We start from the raw sequence: 8820 nt of genomic DNA on the forward strand, positions 1-8820 counted from the left end.
CACGCCACTGTATGCGTCGTCGATATGCTCGGATATATCCGTGCCTTACGAAATGCTGAGATGCTCAGCAATCTTAAAACACATGTTTGCATTTTTCACAACATTTATAGTCGATTTAATGGATTATAAAAATTGAATCAGACTTTAAATATGATTCTAGCCATATTTTATCTAATCGTTGTTAAACACGAACTATCGTGACTCAACTTCATTATCACTTCAATCGTGTAGATCATGCAATTGAATTTAGATTTCCAAATTTGAATGTTACCTAATTTCAGTTTATTGTTTCAATTTAGTTTCAGTCAAGCAATTCATGTGGTCGGTCTTTTTCAATAACAGCATTGAATCTTTTATTCTTTTTCATTTATTCTATCTTTTAACATCAATAGCATCTATCAATTTAGTTCTACTATTATTTTGCGAATAGAAGCTATTTAAATTTCAAATTTAACAACGGAGTAAAAACAAAATCGTTGTAAAATATACGAAAAACAAAATCTGGGGAGTGTTGTTTTAACTAAAGCAATAATGTTTATTGATAAATATTTGTTCATTCGTTCTTAATCGCATAATTCATTGGTTGAACGACCGAATGACTAATTAAATCTTCCAAAAAACATACAATTCCAAATGTTATGGGAATTAAATCACTTTCATTACCAAACTTGTATATTATATTACACACTTGCGAATGAATCACTTTATATCTTGTTTCAACAAAACCATGCGTAATGTTTTATGCTCACTTTATGCCCCTTTCGCTTTATATGATTTTATGTTATATTTTTAAAAAATTCGAAAAATATATGATAAATTTTCAGAAGTGATAACGTATAAAATTGTGGATATCAATTGAAATTTAAATGCGTTGTCGATGTGAGAGTTTATTTATGTAACTCAAGGGCCTTGAGTCAAGGCGTAGCAAAAAAAACACAGTGAAATTGATAACGACATTTCACCAGCAATGTTCACTGCAACTCACTATGTTGGAATGTGATTGAAATAAGTTCGCTTTGGTACAATGCTGGTGAATGAATCTGTCGAAAAAGATTCAGTTCGAAAATTTCATTTGAGCTGTTCGGTTGGCTTTCAGAATAGTCAATTTTGGAATAAATTTCATTTAGTAAAAATGGCGACACAATTTTCATTGAAAGTTAACGTTTTATTTTTCCTTTTATTGGCCATTTGTCCATTAGTTAAATGTGTCGAAGACGGTCCAAATGAAATGGCAAACAAAGAAATTGCGACAATAACATTGAGTACACTTGCTGTATTGTCAGCGTGCGTAGTATTTGCATGTGTTTTCAAACACTGTGTGACTAAAGTAGATGAAGGACAAGCTCTACAACCACTACAAGCTGAATACACAAATAACGAAGTTCGTAACTTGAATATGTCAACAGCAACTCTTGATTTGGCACTAGAACAAGAAGATGCAATATCAGAAGAACAACGAAATTCAGACCCTGAATATGTCAACATCGGCAAAAACCCAGCTAGACTAGCATCAGCTCAAGAAGCACTCGCCGAAGCCGAATCAACACCAACGGTAGCAGTAATGATTCCGAAACGTTCACAAAACGTTACTCAGCATATCCATGGGAAAATGTACGGGCAAGTTCAGGGGCAAATGCAAGCGAGTATTCCAGAAGAAAAGATCGAACCATTGCGAGAAGTTGAACACACCCAAGGATCATCGGTTGCATATGAAGAGCCTGAAAGTGATTATGGTGAAATTTGGAAATTTAGAGACCCAACGCAAGCAAAACTTATTAGTTTGTCTTGATGTGTAACTTCAACTATTCTTTTAAACTCAGAACATTTGCTTTTAAACTCAGAACATTTGAAATTTATAAAACGTATAAATTATGTTGGAATTATGTTTACGCCTACAATGACGAGATGCAAAAGGGGAATTGTTTTGAATTTTTCTTAGAAAGTGCTAAACTTGTACGTTCGACTCGTGTATTTTTAGTGACAGTATTTTGTACCAATTTTCACTTTAATTTTAATAAAGAAAAACATTTTTTGTCTTCAAACGAAAATCTTCATCAATTTAAGTCGATAGAAACAACATGCGTGTGTTCACTTATTCCACTATTATGTGCTTTATGGTGTTTTTATATCGAAATTGCTATCAATGATATCATCATACAAGTACGAAATAATGTTGAATACATTTATCTTCTACTGAATTTTTTCCATTTCGTTTCGAATACAGTCTTCATGAAGCCTAGTCCTAGTCCGATACATAGAATTGCTGGATATAACAAAAATTAAAAAATCAAATTGCGATTAAATGACGTAAATGAATTCACTCTTTGTATGCACATATTGCAAAATCACATGACAGTTCCTGGAACTACCGTCATTAATGCTTTTGATATAATGGCAACTTCATTGACGGAGAAATTGATTTTCGAAAGGCTAGTACATTACATTTCAAGAACAATTCATTTTAAACTATCAACTTCCATTCAATGAAATGGAAATAAAACAACAATTGAAGGAAAAAATCACAATCTAGATGAACTCTTTTACGATAAATTCTCTTTTTCATTAAAAATCCCCATATCCATTCGAGTCGAAATCAGAATCAGTATTCATCTGTTACTGTTCTCATTGCTACGTATGTAAAATCATTCTGAATTGCTATCATCTTTAATTCAAAATTGCAATTATCGAGGCGCATTCAAAGGGAGTTTTCTGCGAAAAAAGTCATCATAGCCTATATTGCCTACTAGTAGTTATGGGTGGATAACTAGATAACATAGATGGATATAATCACAATGCTGGAAATGAGAAAAATCAATAAATGCATTCGTTTATTCATCGTTTCATGGAAACAGGTAATTTATACGCAATTATTGCACTCGAATGACAATTCCTAGAACAAGTTATCGTTATTGGTTTTTTTTTAATATGATGAGCATTGTGCAGGGGAAAACGGAAAAATAAGTATTAGAAGGCCAACGATTTATCTTTCAATGAGATTTTCATTCGATGAAAACAAAATATAGAATAAACGATTAATCGTTTAAAAAACGTGCAATTTTTTTTATTCAGAGAACTTTATTGATTCATCAAGCAAAAAGTGAAATAGAATACAAACATTGGTTGAATGAAATAAACAAAATGCATTGCCAATGTCATTGATGCATTGCAGCAAAGTAGAAAGCTTATTTTGACCAATGTGCAATTGTGCAATACACAATTTGTGCATCAAATAAATTGAATAATCTCTTAAATTCCATGTAAATCCATTGTAATCTTTCAACAATTTTGTTGCTTCTATTCACCGACCATAGTATAAATGATCATAGTTATGGAATAAATGCGAGAAAAAATCTGTGAAATAAATGAAATGTATCAAAGTTATTAAAAATCAATTTTAAAAACTTTGTGATTCGAATGATTGAAGCACTTAAGTTAATGTATTTTTTTACCGTAAGACATGTAGTCAAATTCAGTGGAACTAATCCTCCGATGGTAAGTAAAGCTGGACGTTGACAACTTTTAACAAAGAATTGGTACAATCGCTGCTCTTTCATTTGAAATTGATGGAAATTCAAGAGCAGAGCAGCCTCGTAGATTCGATCATGCTGATTGGGAAAGATGAATGTCAAAGAATATTATTTTACTAAATAATAATCAAATGAAATATAATAATGAATAAAACAGCCAGTCTTTGGCGGTATATTATTGTCAAAACAAAAGTAAATCATATATGAATCAGTCACACCACACGCTCTATATTGACAATGTATTTTTTTTTAAACCTTTATTTTGATATGCCACTAACATAATTTACACTCAAGTATCTACTTTGTGTATAAAAACGCCATTTAAGGTGCTGCCATCTTGCGTATCACTCACGGAAACTTAGTACTCTCAGATTGGACAAAACGACGAGCATGTGGAGTGACTGATATGAATTCGATACGTACAGTGAGTTCGACGAAGTTTCCAAGCAGGCAAGCGATGAATATTTGAAATAACATTCCAATTAATAAGCCATAAACTGGTATATAACGGAACTATGAATTGAAAAAAATATGTAAATTTCAGCGCAAGTCTTGATTATTCATCAATTTGTGACTAACGCCTATTAAAAGATCGAAGCAAAAAAAATTAAATTGCAAAGAATTTTTTTTTTAATTCCCCCCTTTTGAACTGAACCAAATAAATCAAATGTAAAATAAATTCAAATGGACATCGAAATCAATTACCATTAGAATAACGTATAAAATGATGACTGAAGACGTACTCGAAGTACCGACTTGGCCAAAAAACATGATGAACGTGAGTTTCTCAACGCGTTTCATGTACATGATCATTTCTTGATGCATCAAAATGATGTTCCTGAAGCGTCCCCGTACGATAGCCATTGAATCTTTTTCCTCCAGATCATTTTCGATCGCTTGCATTTCGAGTGAAATGATTTTCGCAAAAATTAATGTGCTCACAATCATAAGAGCCACGACAAAATCACAACCGCAAACACCAAGTGTTGCAAAAAATAGAGATACAAACTGATAAACTGATAGGAAAATGTATCCCGAAAAGGATGTCTCATCCACACCGGGCATGTACAGAGGAAGCATTGTAACGACCTCATTTTTGAAAAAATACATGTAGATCGGATATGGTAAAAACGTAAACACCGATAAAATGTACAAAGTAAGAAGCACCTTGAACAAAATCTCCGTATAGAACGAAAACTTGTGAAAATAGGCTAAGCGATCTTTGGACTTGGTTTTTATATGGATTTCGTAAAGATTTTGGATGAAATAAATGAGCCATTGAAAATCCTCTACATATCGAACATGGTACAATTTTACGATACACTGCAAACAAACAGAGAATCGATAATGAATATATTGGAGGAGAGTTGTGAACATATTACTACTTATTAGAAAGAAAAAAACAAATGGTATTGATGTAGTAATAAATTATGATGTGGTTGAAAGAATATTAAAAGTTTAAAAAAATGGTAAAAATTACCTGAGCCACAAGGAAAAGGAAAAGCAAAGCGAATATCTTCGAAAGTGGATCGTAGAATAAAAATGTGTAGATAATTGTTACAATAAATACAGTAGTTGTACCATAAACGACAAAAGTTATAATATTTCGCTCAAATTTTTCACCAGCAAGTATGTCGTGTCCAACGATTTGCAACAATGTACGCTCCCACTGGAATACGCATCTTTTGAAGCGAGTATAAGCTTCCATTTTATTTAGCTGATTCAACGCTGATTTGAATGTTCAAAAAATTGAAATCAAGAGGTTCAGAGACAACGTCTGATTCGAATAACGGCCGCTTCAAGACTGAAATTTTTTTTTAAACTCATTGCCGAATCGGTGTTTACCTTTGGAAAAAAAATTACGATTTGGATAATTCATATTTGTTATTAAAAAAGTTCCATGTCTACTGAAAAACAATGTAAACAATTTAATTATGGAGTATTTGACACGTGTAATACATGTAGAGCATTGCAAATTGAATATTCGAAAGCCAATGAAAATCAATACTATTTAATTCTATCCAATCATGGATCTATGGAAATTTTGTTTCTTTTTTCATGTAATCTCTATCTGAGCATAAACTACACAAAATTAGCGCCACTCTGAAGCGCCTTGTACATGAAAGCAGTGGAACTTAAGGCACTTTTTCCAAGGCGCACGATTGCAATCGTGAACGAGCTTTTTGAAATCGTCCATTGATCGTTGCCTTGGAAATAGTACCTTAACAAATTGCAACAACAAATACTGCAGAAAGGCTTCAACCTTCGCTCGACCAATAAGCTATCGGCTTTAGTAGAAAAATTCTACAGATGAAATGGCCAAGTTCAAAACGGTCAAACATCAGAAGCATTTTTAATTGTCCAGATGGTTCGAATGGGATATGTGGAAATTGAAATAATCGCAACCATTTGAAATGAGTCATTTTTATTGATTTTGATTTAAATTAGTGATAAAAATAGCGAAAAGCATTGTGTGTTTTCTCTAGATGAAATTTTTCACAGCAAAATATTCCAATGTGAAAATATCATAAGTGGTCTTAAGCATGGCTCTTCAAACTTTGAAGTTCAATGGAATTTTGGTTGTTGTTTCATTATTTTGTGCAAAATTTACATTCATCTGTGCTGTTCTGGTATTTTATTGCAATTTTAAGCTTGATATTCCATCTATAGTTGTCATGGAGCTTTAAATAACAAAAGCAAGCCCATGAGTTTATAATAATATGGATATATAATTCAAATCTCAGGCATATATCCATTTTTATTCGACAACCATTGTCAGGATCAACATCGTGATCGAATAAATTCGCGAGAAAATCTGAAAGCAAAAATAAATTTCAACGAATCGATTACTCTGTATTTTGTTTGTAATTGGGTAAAAATGTGGCCAGCGTATACTGAATTCTTTATTTCCGGTGAGGCACCTATTGCGCATTATTTTAACGCATTCACGGTGCCCAATTGATATGGCACATATCTACGTTATTCATCAATTTAGGTTGGTAAATCATAAAATAACGCAATAAGCACCTGATTCAGAGAATTCAGCATAGCGCCCCTTAAGAAAATGTGAAACACTGCAGTAAAAAAATCAAAATGAGTAAAATTGTGACTAAATCAATTCCTAACCGTAACACAAGTTGCCAAGTTAAGCGGAGCCAATCCTCCGATTGTTAGCAAAGCTGGTGTTTGACAGCCCTTGATGAAGTATTTGTACAAATGTTGATCGTGCATCGGCAATTCTTGGTAGTTAAAAAGCAGAGCAGATTCATAAATACGGTCATGCTAACGGAAATGAAGAAAACAAGTTATAACAAAATTTATTGCGATTTCAATTTTTCTTTCCTTCGATTCAATTCAATTGCGTTGTTTCTTTTTTTTTTCAAGACACATACGGTTAATTCGACAAAATTTCCCAATAAACAGGCCGTAAATATCTGGAATAGTAATCCGAAAAGCAACCCATAAACAGGCAAATAATGAAGCTGCAAAAGAAATTACGGAATTCATAGATTAACGAGTGGAAAATTCAAAATTCACCACAAGACCTTTTTCTCTATCTTTTGGATCTTTTCTTGTTTGAAAGTGAAAAAAAAAAAAATTGAAATTAAATTACCGTTAAAATCACGTACAAAATGATAATTGATCCGAGACTAGAGCTTCCTACTTGACCAAAGAACATGCCGAATGTTAGGTTTTCAACACGATGCATATAGCTTCCGGGTGAAAACAAGAGAGGAAAATAAATTCCCAAATAGAAATCATTTGCAAAAATAAAGTAATTTTGAATTTAATCAACGAAATTAAAATGTTTTTTTTTTTCTCCATTGAACAAAAATGTTTACTTGATCATTTCCTGGTGCATCAGTATAATATTTCGGAATCGAGCACGCACCGTAAGCGTTGGATCCTTCAATTCTAAATCATCGTCAATTTGTTCCATGTCAAATGCAATCAGTTTGGCAAAAATCAACGTGCTCACAATGATGATTGCCATAAATGAATCACAAGCCAAAACTCCGAGCGTTGCCAAAACGAAGAGAATAATTTGATAGGCGGATACAATGATGTATCCCACAAATGTGGTATCATCGAGAAAAGGGATATGCATCGGGATTATTGTGACAACTTCGTGTTCGAAATAGTACATGTAAAGGGGATAGGGAAAAAAAGTGAACACTGACAGAAGGTATAACGTAGACATAACTTTAAAAATCATTTCGGTAACAAATGCAAATTTTTTGAAATATTCAATGCGTTTCTTGGACTTGGTCGTTGCATGGACTTTGTACAAATCTTGAATGAAACGAAGGACCCATTGAAGATCGTCCACATATCGAATGTGATAGATTTTAATTATACACTGTAGAAATTGGCACGTAATTAGTCGGATTTAAAAGCAACAAACACACGACTTAGCTACACAAATTCGTTTTGGTTTTTTTCAATTAAATAAAGGAGTTCTTTTACCTGGATTGCGATCAAAAAGAATAGCAAATTGAAGATCTTAGTGAGTGTGTCGTAGAATATCGCAGAGTAGAACATTGTTAAAATGGCCATAGTCGATACAGTATAAATGATATAGGACATCAAATTGCGTTCAAATTTTTCGCCGAAAAAATCGTGACCGACTATTTTAAAGATAGTACGTTCCCATTCAAACATGCAGCGATTGAAGCGATTGTAGGAATCCATTTTAATAAGTTTTAGAGAACTTTAACCTAAAATCAAGTTAATATCAAGTATTTTCAAACGAATTTCAATATGACGACTGGTTTCTTCAATAGTTTTCTTAACACTGATTCATTTATTTGAATTGATTCTTCAATACAATTGGCAATTGTTTCGAATGCAATAGACATTTGAACAACAAATCAAGGAATTTCCGCATACGTCAGACTTTTTACCAATTAATTACAGCTATTAAATGGGCTGAGCACAACTACTGCTATTAAATGTCGAAAAATGCTCAAACTTATACTCGTTTCGAGGAAAAATTGACTTCTGGTCGAATTGAAATGTTTTGGGCGAAGAAACATTGCCATGGAAATCGCACCACAATCAATATTTTGGGACAGCCCACTAGGATGGGCGGAGATACAAAAATTGAATGACGTTGGTTGTTTTTCAGTAAATAATTATTTTCTGTTAAGCAAACGTCAGCCGTCACTTTCCCCATGATTTGAGCTTGATTTTTCAATTTTATTCGAACTGAACGTATCAATTCTACGAAATAATTTGCATTTATCAACGTTTTTCATCCCGACTCGTCAATTATTTAACGTAGGGATATTAG

This window comes from Sitodiplosis mosellana, unplaced genomic scaffold (assembly GCF_009176505.1).
Source record: "Sitodiplosis mosellana isolate CC-2019 unplaced genomic scaffold, AAFC_SMos_1.0 Smas_scaffold_60, whole genome shotgun sequence".
NCBI classification, from domain to species: domain Eukaryota; kingdom Metazoa; phylum Arthropoda; class Insecta; order Diptera; family Cecidomyiidae; genus Sitodiplosis; species Sitodiplosis mosellana.